The sequence below is a fragment of the Lathyrus oleraceus genome, chromosome 5, assembly GCF_024323335.1.
Source record: "Lathyrus oleraceus cultivar Zhongwan6 chromosome 5, CAAS_Psat_ZW6_1.0, whole genome shotgun sequence".
Taxonomy (NCBI): Eukaryota; Viridiplantae; Streptophyta; class Magnoliopsida; order Fabales; family Fabaceae; genus Lathyrus; species Lathyrus oleraceus.
In genome coordinates this window covers 418,517,625-418,532,151 of record NC_066583.1, presented here as the reverse complement: position 1 = coordinate 418,532,151, position 14,527 = coordinate 418,517,625, and positions in this window count along the sequence as shown.

The window sequence follows — 14,527 nt, the reverse complement described above, 5'->3', positions numbered from 1 at the left end:
CATATATAGAAAGATATGAGGAGTTGAATTTTGAGGTGTGTCAACTGAGTTTCTTAGGTTTGACCTCTAAGCAACTCAATCTTCTTGCCTACATTGGTAGGACTTCAGACAACCAAAGATCCAAGAGAATTGATTAGAATTGAGAGAGAATCGAAGAGATGATGTTTTAGGAAAAATGCCTTCAATGCTATGCAGTTCTTGATGTTGCTTGCTCCAAACACGATCAGGTCACACTTGAGAAGCTAGCAGGAAGTGATTAGAGATGTTGCAAGGCTTTGGATCCTGGAGTTCTTGAATCTCCAACAGTTGAGATTCAAACTCAAATTTGAAATTGAAAATTCTCAGGTTTTCCTTTAGAATATGAGGGTTTCAATGGGGGAAAAGCTGCACCGTAAGGTGTGTTCAAATGAGCTCAGAAGCATGCTATTTATAGCCAAATGGAATGATATTTGAACACTTCAAAATTTGTCCAATTTTAGCAATGTTGATGGCACAAGTGCATGGGCAGGTGAAGGCCCAAGATGCAATGCAAAAAGGTCCAAAATGATTCCAAATGAAGTTTGAATGGAAGCTTGATTGACAAGGCAAAGTGAACTGAAGTTTTGAAGTTTGATTCTTTCCAATTATGCACCCCTGTTAAAGCCATGCGGAGACCTAGCAAACCTCATCTAAAATGCATGAACTTGGGTTCTTTGGAAAGCTTGGATCAAGGGGTACAAGTTTGATGTTGAACACTTTTTCATTTGGAGTTTGGAACATGGAGAATTTTGAGATGGGTGTTTTGAAATTTCAACATGTTGAAATTTTTTCTAAGTGTCAAGCCATATATCTCAATGTTCCACCTTGCTTAACTTTTTATGTGAGCTTCAAATGAGAAAAGTGTCTTCATCAAAGTTGTATATATTTCAAAGATATTAAAAATGGTCACAAATTTCATGTAATTTGGATTTGGAAGGATAGAGTTATGCATTTTTGAAGTTTGGAAAAATCACTTGTTCAATGGTATAGGTAAAAAATGACCTATAATGTAACCTCATATCACATGCTCATAAAAGTTGAATTAGCTCTCACTCTAAACATAAAAGTTGAAGTAGACATATTTAATTTGATTGTGAGACTTGGAAATATTTCATATCATAAAAATTAAGAAAGATATGGCCTTGGGAAGTTGACTTTCAAATTAGGGTTTAGACAAAATGACCTATAATGTTTCAACATAGAAAATTGTTTTCCAAGCAAAAATAGCTCTAGGTCTCAACATGAAAGTTGTTTGGAATGTCATTTTAAGTAACGTTTCTCTTGGAATCATTTTCATATGGTGAAAATTGTAGGTGATAGGCTCCAGGGAGACCTGATTTTGATCAGATGAATTCATTTGGCCAACCACCATCAACCAACTTGCTAACCTTCAGTTCTTTTGACTTTATTAGCTCATGATAGATCATATATGCATAAGATGTTGAAATTTGAAGTGTCCCTTGAGAAATTTGATCAATTGGTGAGATGGCTTGTTGGAGAAGTTACTCGAGATACCCAATCAAACTAGGGTTTCCAAGGCAAATCACCCTCAAACTCTTGAAGAAAACTTGATCAATATAACATGTAGGAATCAATGGAACTCATATATGATGCTCATGACCATTCTTGGATCAATTCTTGGTTGTGCTCTATGTCATGAGGGTCTCAAACCCTAGATATGAACTTAATAGATCAATGGAGATCATGCCCTACCTACAAAAGAGTTAGGAAAATGCAAAGACATATTTTGGGATTTTGATTAGTAAAATGATAATATACAAGTATGATACAATCAAATGGTGCTTGGTGATCTCTCCCAAAACAAACCAATGAAAGAGGGGTAAGGAGGATGCCAAGGTATTATCCCAATGCTAATGCATTTGATGAAATTACATGAGGGATCTTAGGGTCAAAATTGGGGTCTTACAGCTGCCCCAATTTAAGGACATCTAACTGAGGAGGTGAAGGTTAAAATCTTCATGTCGACTCAGTAGAATGGGCTTAAATAACAACATAGAAACAAACTTTGGTCCCTAAGAGACCTCATGATGCATATGATATGAATGTAAAAGTTAATGCTCTATGGGGAAATATTTCTGCAAAGGAAAAGAAATCAGAGAGACCGAAAGTACACAGGAGTATAATGCATTCCATAAGGAAAACTCACTGGGGAGACAGAGACTCTGGGGGAAAAAGAGTTATGTGTAGGCCAGGCTATGACTTAAAACTGCTGGGGGGACTAGAGGAATTCCATACAAACATGGAAAAGACTCAGCCGGGGAAACAACAACATTTGCAGGGGATACGAGTAAGTCAGGATAAAACTGATGTACTTGAATCATGCAGGAAAAGTGATTTCACTAAGGAAACACGCACTCAACTCAACCGGGGAAGAAATAAACTTTAACACATGAGGAGAAGAAATCTATTATCTACTACCTGTTACTGGGTGAGGAGGTAATAAAGATCTGACAGAGATAACATTTGTCATCGGTTAGGATGAACATAACAAGGATGGCTCGTTGGGAAAAGCAAGGAGGGAGTATTCATTACTAGTTACTGTGTAAGAATAGCCTTGCTGGGGAAAACTGCAGAAAATAGGATTTAGAACTACCAGTTACTGGGCAGAAGACCAAAGGTGAGAATCTCCATCATCGGTTAAGATGAACATATCAAGGATAGACTCAACAGGAAAGAGAATCCGTCATCGGTTAAGATGAACATATCAAGGCTAGACTTGCCTAGGATTGTCAAGGAGGATACCCATCATCGGTTAAGATGATCATATCAAGGATAAACCAACTGAACAAAAAGTAGGAATTACATCTATCGAATGTTGGATAGAAGACCATCAAAGAGAAAATCCGTCACCCGTTAAGATGAACATATCAAGGATAAACTCTAGAAAGGGAGAAAATAAGAATTACATCTATTAGTTACTGAATAGAAGACCATCAAAGAGAAAATCCATCACCGGTTAGGGTGAACATATCCAGGATTAACTCTGCGAAGGGGACAAAAGCAGGATTTACAACTACCGGTTACTGGTAGAAGACCGTAAAGAGAAAGAAACTCATCATTAGTTAGGATGAACATAACAAGGATTAACTCTCTGGGGAACAAGAATAGGGATTACAACTACCTTTTTACTGGGTAGAACACCAAGGACGAGAATATCCATCATCGGTTAGGATGAACATATCAAGGATAGACTCAGGCAGGGAGAGAAAGATATCTGTCACCGGTTAGGGTGAACATATCAAGGATATACTTCCTGGAGAATCAGAAACAAATGAAATCACCGGGGACTCCACTGCTGGGAAAACAGGGGTACTTTTGCCGGGTATTGGGCAAGAAGTAACAAACTGCAAACTAAGAAGAATATTACCAGTTATTGGGTAATAAGCTCTTAGGAGACTCGAAGCATCTATCTAGGCATGATCTAGAAAGAAACAATGAATCAAGGCTCAACCCAATGAGGATATAACTCAAGGGGAGTGATTCCATCCAGATAAACAACTAGGGAGGAAACTGAAGTAATAATCGTCCACGAGGAAACAACTCAGCGGGGAAGAGGAGAAAGGTTAAAGTCCTTCTGCCTAAGGGGCTGACACTCTACAATTGAGGGAGGACAGCCACCGAACTTGTATGGGGATAAAGTACCTCCATACGGAGAATGAGAATCTCAAATCGACAAATCAAACAAATATGATGGTGCCAATATGCAATTATGAAATTATATGAATGTATATGTATATATATGTATATATGAGGATTATGCTGACAAAACGATCACGAAGGATACAAAGGTGTCGCAAAGAATGTGAATCATCGGGATAATACTTGGTCAATCCACAAAAAGAGGGAGACAAACGGTTGGAGAACTGAGAAATCAACAAACCAAAGGCTTAAATCTAGCCGAGGGAGGAGATCTATTGAGGAGAGGCAAAGTTATCGAGTCTGCAGGGAATTTTAAGTCAACACCATATCAAATGGGAGACAACCATATAGAAGATAAACACAAAGCAGTCACTCAGAAACCAGGAGCAAACTCTGACTGGGAGCGAGTCAGATGGCGACTTGTGGGGAAACCAATGCGATCTACTAGGGAAAACATCTTACTCTATGTAACACCCCAAAATTTGCCCTCCTCATTCATGCATTCATTTTTAGGTCATTTAACATTTCATATTGCATTTCATCATGTCAATCAGAATCAGACCCAAGAAGTTTTTTTTTTAGAAAAAAAAAACCGAAAAAGAAAAAAGAAAAAAAAAAACGAAAAAAAAAAAAAAGAAAAAGTAAATAAATAAATAAATAAATAAAATCTCAAACTTGGACCTCTCTCAAAAGCCCACTAAGCTACCAATATTAGTCTATAAATACCAAGGCTTCACTTGAGTAAAAGGAAGAGAAGCAAAATACTCTGAGGTTTCCTTGGAACAAAACCCTGGACAAAACCTAGAGAGAAACCTGACAGAGAACTCAGAGCAGCCTCCAAACCCTGAAGGGAACTCAACTGCACAGAATCACCTCTGCCTCACATAAACCCTAAAGATTGTTTTGTAAACCTCACGGGTGCAACTCAATTTCAATCAATCTCTCCAATCAGGTTTGCCCTATATCCATCATCTTTATGCCTTTAATTTGAATGCTCTAAATGTATGAGGTATGATGGATGAATTTCATTAGGTTTTTGCCCACGGGTTTTAAATGTATCTGAATGTATAAATAATGCCTTGAATGCTCAATCCTTATCGTGTTTCACTAACCCTTTTGTTGAGTTTTTGTCAAGCCTCACATGACTTTTGCAGGGATAGCTCGCTGGATATTCCACTTTGCTCGTGGAATACCATTTGGGAGATTTATTCTGATTGCCTTGTTGGCTCATTTACTTTATGCATGTTTGTTTTGTATGTATTTGTATCCCCACAGGTAGCGCGGTTCCTTCGTCGAGGACTGCCCTTTTGCCCTTGAGCATCCCCCAAACCATAAAATCCAAAGTAACACGTTAACTCCTTTACTACAGGCGAGTAAGTCTCCAAAGGTCGAGCATCTGGTAGATTGTGTAGTGACGTCGTTCGTCCAAAACCCAATCCATAACCCCGTAGTTAGCCGAACTACGGCTTGCTCTGATTCTCATTCCAGATGAGATACGTAGGCATAAGACGCGATGTCTTAGCGAGCACAATTACCCCTAACCCCTAGGTAGCCGAGATAAGAAGACTCTGATTCTCATATTCAGATGAGACACGTATGCAGTGGATGCGACATCCGTGCGAGTCATTTTCTTTTAACCCTTTTTTTTAGTAAATAACACATTAGATAAACCCACACCTTTTAGACGAGAACTACAAAAGTGGATCCCGTAGAGTACTACGGATGCGTAGGGGTGCTAATACCTTCCCTTCGCATAATCGACTCCCGAACCCAAGATTTGGTTGCGAGACCCAGTCTTGTCCTTTCCTTTTTCCAGGTTTACTTCGAGCGTTTCCTTTCCCTCCTTTGGGATAAATAACGCACGGTGGCGACTCTCCTGTCTTTCTTCGCCGGTTGTTTTTTTTGCATTCTATTTTTCAGGTTGTGACAGCTGGCGACTCTGCTGGGGACCCGGTTTCCCTAAGCGAGTCCCTCCTAGCTTTTGTAGGTTGTTTGTTTATTGGGTGTTTATTCTTTTGTACAGTTATTTATCTTTCAGCATTTACCTGCTTTATTGCATTGTGTACATATGACTGCCGTATCTGGTGGTTCTGTTTGTGAGATGAGTTCTATACCCGAACTCGAGTGCACTTAGGATAGGAGAATGGCATAGTCTTGTTGACTTGTGTGGAGTTATTCCTTAGCAAGTTGACTTGCAAGCCCATTCACTTGGTGGAGGTCATGATGGGATCAATAATGTCACAGAAGTAAGTTGTGGTTAGACATTACTTTTTCCAATAAAGACCTTAGATGTCAAGGACCTTAGTTTACCAAACCCATCTTGGCCTATTCGTAGGACGTAGTGCGAAAGTCGTTCAAGTGTAAGATTTGATACGATTGTTACGCGATACTACACTCATAAGAGTCTCTCTTGAGAATATTTTTGGAATACGAGTAGTCGTTCCTCCGATAATATCCGAAAGATGGGATTATGACTATGGGAACCTTTTGTAGAACATGTTTGGCAGGTTTAAACCTTAGTACACTCCCTTTGGGTGGTTCTTAACCTAAACTCCATGCTTGTGACTTGCAACAAACCCTTGATTCATGGTTGATCCGTTCAGGTATCCTTAATATCAATGAAACTTGGGTGTTGATAAGGTGTAAACCATAATCCACCAAAAATTGATGGTTGATATTAAGGATAACATGATCCATCCCATGACCTTTGTTTGGTGTGCTTTGCTTGATCCTCTTAATTTCTCTCCAGGCAGTGCAACCTGACAAATGTTCAAGCGGATCCAGCAATTCTGATTGACATGCCATTGCATTGCATAACATCATCTGCATATTTGCATCCAACATCTCATGCTTATTCATTTGCAGGGTATTCCCTTTTTAAGAGGGGGCCTTAAAATCGAATAAGCAGTGCATCGCATACCATACATACTAACCCTTGTTTGTTTTGCAGGTGTCACCGTAGTGTCTAATGTTTGTTCCCTGTTGCGGGCAGTTATTGGTCCCAAGAGAGTTCACAGGTACCCGACAAAGGAAAACCGTCTACGACTAGCAATGGACCAGATACAGAAAGAACTGGCTGATATGCGTGAAAGGATGGATCAGTTCATGACATTGATGACTGGTATGGCAGAAGGCCAGGCGAAGCTGAAGGAATTGGTTGAGCAACCGAGGCCCGATCCAGAGGTGGAAATACCAAGTGCTGAGGGGAACCCTGGTAACCCTGGGAACCCTGGTAACCCTGGGAACCCTGGTAACCCTGGGAATGCTGATAACCCTGTGAACACTGGTAATGCGGGTAACGCAAATGCTGATGGATACCCGGGTGATGTTGGCAACACGGGGAATGTCGGAAATGGTATTGGCAGAAGGTACAATATGAATCAAGGGATTCGGATTAACGGGCGCCCCGTTACTAAAGATTGTCAGTATGATCAATTTTCTTTGCACGACGAGGCCCTCGAGACCACTCGCCGTATGGATGAGCTTGCTGAGAAGCTCAAATCTTTGGAGTCTCAAAATTCCTTAGGTTTTGATGTCACCAATCTTGGTCTGGTTCAGGGAGTAAGGATCCCTCACAAGTTCAAACCCCCTACTTTTGAGAAATACAACGGGGCTTCTTGCCCACGCGCTCATCTCCAATCTTATCTGGGAAGGTTGGGAGCTCACACTGAAGATGAAAAGCTGTGGATGTACTATTTTGAAGACAGTTTAACTAGAGCTTCTCGTGAATGGTATTCTCATTTGTCTCGTACTACCATCAAGAGCTGGAAAGACTTGGCAGAGGCTTTTGTCAAGCAATATCAATACAACTTGGACATGGCTCCAAATCGGACCTTGTTGCAAGGAATGTCTCAGACTGCCAAGGAAACCTTTAGAGAATATGCTCAGCGTTGTAGACAGATTGCTGCATCCGTCCAACCCCCTATGTCTGAAAGGGAGATGGCGAACATGTTCATGAACACTCTTCAACGCAATTATATCGAGAGTTTGGCTGCTTGCCCGTCAGTCAACTTTGCAGAGATAGTGATTGCTGGAGAAAGGATCGAGAGTCTGTTGAAGATGGGCCGAACTCAAGACAACAGTGCTTCCAACTCATCAGTTCCCAAGAAACCGTTTGCTGGTAACGGTCAGCGAAGAAGAGAAGGTGAGACGAGCGTTATATATGTCGGCAGAGGCAGGGGCAGAGGACGCCCTAATTATTATCAAGATCAAGTGTCCGCAGTCACTATTCCAACACCTGTTCCTCAACCGCGGTATCATCCGCAACAGCAACCCAGGTACAACAATCAACAACAAGTAGGAAATCCGGGTCAGCAGAGACCCTATCAACAACGTCCAAGGCAGGCGGATCGGGTCATTGAGCCAATCCCAATGCCTTATTCTGTGTTACTTCCCAAGCTGATTGACATGAATCTGGTTACGTTGAGAACTTTGGCCCCACCGGTCGATCCCAACAATCCGCCTAGAGGTTATGATGTCAACGCCAGATGTGCTTTTCACTCCAACGCACCTGGCCATACTACAAATAATTGCAAGGCTCTCCAACTAAAGGTACAAGATTTGAGAGATACCCAGGCCATCAATTTTTCTCCGGTGCCTAATGTTATCCAAAACCCGATGCCAGCTCACGGCGGGCAGAGGATTAATGCTGTTGATAGTGGGGAAACTTTGAATTTGGTTTCTGATGTGACTAAAGTGAAGACTTCACTATCGGTGGTCAAAGACCGACTCTTGAAAGGACAGATTTTCCCGGGCTGTGGGGAAGAGTGCAGAAATTGTCAAGACGCCGAGAACGGAAGTGATAGTTTGAGAAGGGGTATTCAGCAACTGATAGATGAAGGTTGTCTTCAGTTCATCAGACTCGTCCAGTGAAGAATGATGTGTCGACAGTAACGTTTTATTTCACTCCTGAAGAAATATATGTTCCCGAGAGACCCGCTCCAACAATAATATATTTCCCAGAAAGTCCAGCACCAATTTACTCTGACAACCCTCAACCGACTTTGATTGGTTCGGTCACCATCACGGTACCAGGACCTGTTCCGTATGAGAAAGACAGTGCTATCCCGTGGCACTATGGGGCTGATATCTACTGCCAGGGGCAGAAAGTTAACGAAGAAGACATTGACATTGGTAGCTCCGTTGTAGACAATGTTGGAGGAATTGGTGGCTTCACTCGCAGTGGACACCTATTTGCACCATCAACATTGCGCACGAATGCTGAAGCTGAGGCAGCTGCCAAGGCTAAAGGAAAACAGGTATCCACCGAAGAGGTTACTACCGAGGAAACTCCTCCTAAGACCGCATTCGAGAAGGAAGTGGATAAGTTTATGAGGATTATCAAGAAAAGTGACTACAAGGTAGTCGACCAGCTAAATCAGACACCCTCAAAGATCTCCATTCTCTCACTATTGATGTGCTCTGAGGCTCACAGAGCAGCCTTGTTAAAAGTACTGAATATGGCCTATCTTCCACCAGAGATAACTGTTAACCAGCTGGAGTCGGTAGTTTCGAATGTACACACTAGCCATGCGCTAGGTTTCACCGATTATGACCTAACATCTGAGGGCAGGAATCACAACAAAGCATTGCATATCATAATGGAATGCAAAGGGGCGGTACTTTCCCATGTTTTGGTTGATACAAGCTCTTCTCTGAATGTTCTTCCAAAGAAAGCCTTAGTGAAGTTGGATTGCGACGACACCATCCTGAAGCCAAGTAATTTAGTTGTGAGGGCCTTTGATGGCTCTAAGCGAGCTGTTTGTGGCGAAGTTGAGTTGCCAGTTAAGATTGGACCGTAGGTATTCAAGAGTACCTTTTATGTAATGGATATCCAGCCTGCCTATAGCTGTCTGCTAGGTCGACCCTGGATTCATGATGCCGGTGCTGTTACTTCTACTCTCTACCAGAAGCTCAAATATGGACTAGAAGGTCAGATCGTCACCGTCTGTGGTGAAGAGGATATTTTTGTTAGCCACCTGTCTACATTTAAGTATGTGGAGATGGATGGCGAGATGCATGAGATGCTGTGTCAGGGCTTCGAAGCCATAAACATCAGTGAGGTCGCGCCCGAAACTGTCCTTTCACCTGAGTCTCTGAAGGTCGGGATTTCTATCTCTTCATACAAGCAAGCTGTTGAAGTGGTTAAGGCTGGTAATGCCCAAGGCTGGAGAAAATTTGTGGAGCCAATCATAAAAGAAGACAAGTTTGGATTGGGGTATACTCCGGGGTCTCAAAAGAATGAAGCCGGTACTTCCTCCAGCGGGGGTTTGGTTTCTCCCCACACCGTCAATGCTGCAGATGAAGACAAGGCTGACAGCGACTGTGACTTAGATAGCTGGATTCGCCCGTGTGTCCCAGGAGAATAGCTCGACAACTGGTCGTCTGAAAAAGTCGTCCGGTTTACTCTACTGAAGGAGTAATTTTTATTGTTTTCCTTTTATCACATGCATAACAAAGTCTTACACTTTGACCAAGGTGTAATGACTCATCTATAGGGCCATCCATTTAGTTACATTTCGCAATTATTTTCATCATCAATAAGGGACAGCTTTTGCAAACAATTTTGTGTTCTCTTTCTTTCAATTATTTTTACTTTTACAAAAATGGCAATGTTTCTTTTTCATGTTTCTTTTTCGTTTTTCTTTCCAAAAAACACCTCGTAAAACTGATCACCCGAATCTCACTACTAACGACACTGCTATGGCCAAGTATGACTTCGACAATCCAATCTATCAAGCCGAAGAAGGGGTTGAGGAAGATTGTGAATTGCCTGAGGAGTTAGCCAGGTTGTTGAAACAGGAGGACCGAGCCATCACACCTTATCAGGAGGTGGTTGAGACCATCAACATTGGTACCAAAGACGACCAGAAAGAGATCAAGATCGGGGCCAATCTACAGGCCGAGAGGAAAAGACCGTTGATCATGTACTTGACTGTGTTAGAAAGGTCAATGGGTTGTGCGCTCGGTCAGCATGACGAGTCAGGTCGAAAAGAGCATGCGATATACTACCTTAGCAAAAAGTTTACCGACTGTGAACAAAGATACTCACTGCTCGAGAAAACTTGTCGCGCTTTGGCATGGGCTGCTCGCCGACTAAGACAGTATATGTTGACTCACACGACTCTATTGATATCAAAGATGGATCAAGTCAAGTATATTTTTGAAAAGCCAGCAGGGTTGCTAGGTGGCAAATGATGCTGACAGAGTATGACATCCAATACACTTCATAAAAAGCCATCAAAGGAAGTGTCTTGTCAGACTATCTTGCCGCGCAACCGATTGATGATTACCAACCTATGAGGTTCGACTTTCCTGATGAGGACATCATGTTTCTCAAATCGAAAGATTGCGAGGAACCACTCCCGGAGGAGGGGCCAGACCCTGAATCCAAATGGATTATGATGTTTGATGGGGCGGTCAACGTCAATGGTCACGGAGTTGGTGCACTGTTGATCACACCGGAGGGGGTTCATATGCCATTTTGTGCCAGAATAACTTTTCCCTGCACCAACAATGAAGTCGGACGAAGCAGAATGGGTTCGTTCTCGATACAATCATCTAAGCCTAGTTGAGGAAAAGAGACAAGCAGATATATGCCATGGCCAGCTATATCAGAGACGGACGAAGAGAGTGTTTGATCAGAAAGTGCGCCCTCGGGAGTATCGAGTCGGTGAATTGGTACTCAAAAGAATTCTTCTTCCCAACACAGATCACAGGGGCAAATGGACACCTAACAACGAGGGTCCATACGTGGTTAAAAGAGTTTTCTCTGGCGGAGCTCTGATGCTAACAACCATGGATGGCAAACACTTCCCGTCCCTTGTCAACTCAGACGCAGTTAAAAAATACTTCGCATAAAATAGACCCGCTGGACAGTAAAAAGAATAGTCCAGGCAAAAAAGGGGCATCCCGACGAACCAAAAAAAAGAATGAAGAGGTTCGGGCAAAAATTAGGGATATAAAAAAAAATATGTACACCCGGTGAGTCGAAAACCCGAAAGGGCGGCTCAGGCAAAAAAGGGTATCCCGGTGGATTGAAAACCCAAAAGGGCGGTCCACGCAAAAGTTAGGGAATAAGCGAATAACCGCGATCTGAGTTCATCCGTGTTATATCACCGTTTCATTCAATCCGGCAATCTTCGAAGGTAAAATATCGACTAATCATCCACTTCAGAAAGCAAGATGAGTAGAGCGTCTTGAGGACATACGAGCCATAGCAGAGTCGAAACTCGGTGGGACCTCGTTTCCACATTGCCATTAAGATAGTTTCTCTTGTTCAATTTATAGCGATCGCCTCTTTCCAGGGATCAGCTTCCTGACGTACTCGCCTATTCCTTGCACAAATTTTTCAACCAACAAAAGTCGAATAATTCAGTTAAAAAGCCTCTTTACTTTTCATTTATCAGTTTGTTTGCAAAAGATGTCTGAATTCTTGAGGAAACATATTGCATCTGAATGTAATGGTGGCTTTTGCAGATGACTTGCGCAGGAAACAGTCAAAATTGCTTTGAATGTGCTTAATCTCGGACGGTGAATTCAAACCGAGTAATTCCCTGGGGCATACGTGTATTTTTTGGTTACAGGTCATAGGAACCGGATGCCAAGTCATGAATCCTCACCCCTAAGCGGTTGACAAAGCCTCTCCTCTGCAGAGCAGGTTCCACAGTAGAGTTGACAGTATCCAGACTGTATATCCCCAGTAGAGTTGACAGTATCTAGACTATATATCCCCAGTGGAGTCGACAGTGCCAGACTGTATCTTCCCAGCAACAGCGGAGTAGTCGCATACCCAACAGACAAGAGGGTGGTGTTCCTAGTATTCATCTCGTCCCCAACAGATTATCTTTTTTAACAGATTTGTTTTAATCCCCAGCCTGAGGACGATTAGCAAGTTCATATCCCCAGCAAAGGTCGATTCCTACGACATTTCCCCAGGAAGTGCTTTCCTCACAGACTCTCCTCGCAGAGCCTGGCCAAGCAAAGTTTCCATAGTTGATACTTCCCTAGCAAGGTCAACTTTTCAAAAAAGGCCGATTTATTTTCGGTGGCTCCCCGGTCCAGACAGACGGATCGTTCCCCACAGAGCATTCAAGGATTGATACAACGATCCGCTCCCTGCCAGAGTTGCTTCCCCAAGCAGATTTCTTTTTTCTTTTGCACCATGCATAACATTTGCATTTGCATTTGCATGCATATCAAACATACACATAAGCTGATAAATAAGTTCTTCAAAGCAGACTGAAAAATTACTTTACAACCAAAGTCATGAGATTCGTCCAGAGGATCAAGTGTGAGTGATCCAGCCTGAGGGTCATTTTTGAAGATTCGGCCTGAAAATCGTGTTCCAGTGATCCAGCCTGAGGGTCATTTTGAAGATTCAGCCTGAGAATCGTATTCCAGTGATCCAGCCTGAGGGTCATTTTTGAAGATTCAGCCTGAGAATCGTTTTCCAGTGATCCAGCCTGAGGGTCATTTTTGAAGATTCATCCTGAGAATCGTTTTCCCAAGAGCCAGCCTAAGGTTCATTTTGAAGATTCAGCCAGAGAGTCGACTACGAGCGTTATTTCCCCAGCAAGCCAGCTGGAGGAATAGATTGATAGCTAAACAGAAAATCAACCTACAAGAGGATCCAGCCCGCGGATCGCATTTAAAAAACAAAGTCTAATCGAAGAGTCGTTATAACATGTTCTAGCCTGAAGAATATGTACGAAGCCCAAAAGTGAGATATTCTCGAAGCTGCATATCTAACATGAAGACTGTAGATTTCGAAAGAGGGTCAACCAGCGGATGCCCCAGATGCGAGATCCTGATGATGAGAATTTATCATCAAAACAACCTAGATCTAGCCAAAAGATCGAAGTCAGGTCTAGCTCGAAGACCGGAAATAGATTCAGCCAGAGAATCGAAACAATTCAGATCTAGCCAGAAGATCGAAGTAGATTCAGCTAGAGAATCAAAGAAAATAGATTCAGCCAGAGAATCGAAAGAAATGAGATCTAGCTAGAAGATCGAAGAAGATCTAGCCAGAAGATTGAAACTGTATCCAGCCCGAGGATCAAAATTAACATCCAACCAGAGGACTAAATTGAGTATAGATTCAGCCAGAGGATTGAAACTCCAAATTAAGTCAGAAGTCTGATTCAGATTCAGCCAGAGGATCGGAAGAGAAATAAACAGCGCGGTGTATTTCAGCATTTTTGTGGTGTTCTCAGAGCGTAAATTTTTGGCCTGTCTTTGGTATTCAATCACAGCTCACCCTGTTTGTCTGATAAGCTATTCGCTTTCCTCCTGCTCGGGTTAGCTGATGATCGAATAGGGGCAGTTGTAACACCCCAAAATTTGCCCTCCTCATTCATGCATTCATTTTTAGGTCATTTAACATTTCATATTGCATTTCATCATGTCAATCAGAATCAGATCCAAGAAGTTTTTTTTAGGAAAAAAAAACGAGAAAGAAAAACGAAAAAAAATGAAAAAAAAAACGAAAAACAAAATAAATAAATAAATAAATAAAAAATAAATAAATAAATAAATAAATAAAAAATCTCAAACTTGGACCTCTCTCAAAAGCCCACTAAGCTACCAATATTAGTATATAAATACCAAGGCTTCACTTGAGAAAAAGGAAGAGAAGCAAAATACTCTGAGGTTTCCTTGGAACAAAACCCTGGACAAAACCTGGAGAGAAACCTGACAGAGAACTCAGAGCAACCTCCAAACCCTGAAGGGAACTCAACTGCACAGAATCACCTCTGCCTCACATAAACCCTAAAGATTGTTTTGTAAACCTCACGGGTGCAACTCAATTTCAATCAATCTCTCCAATCAGGTTTGCCCTATATCCATC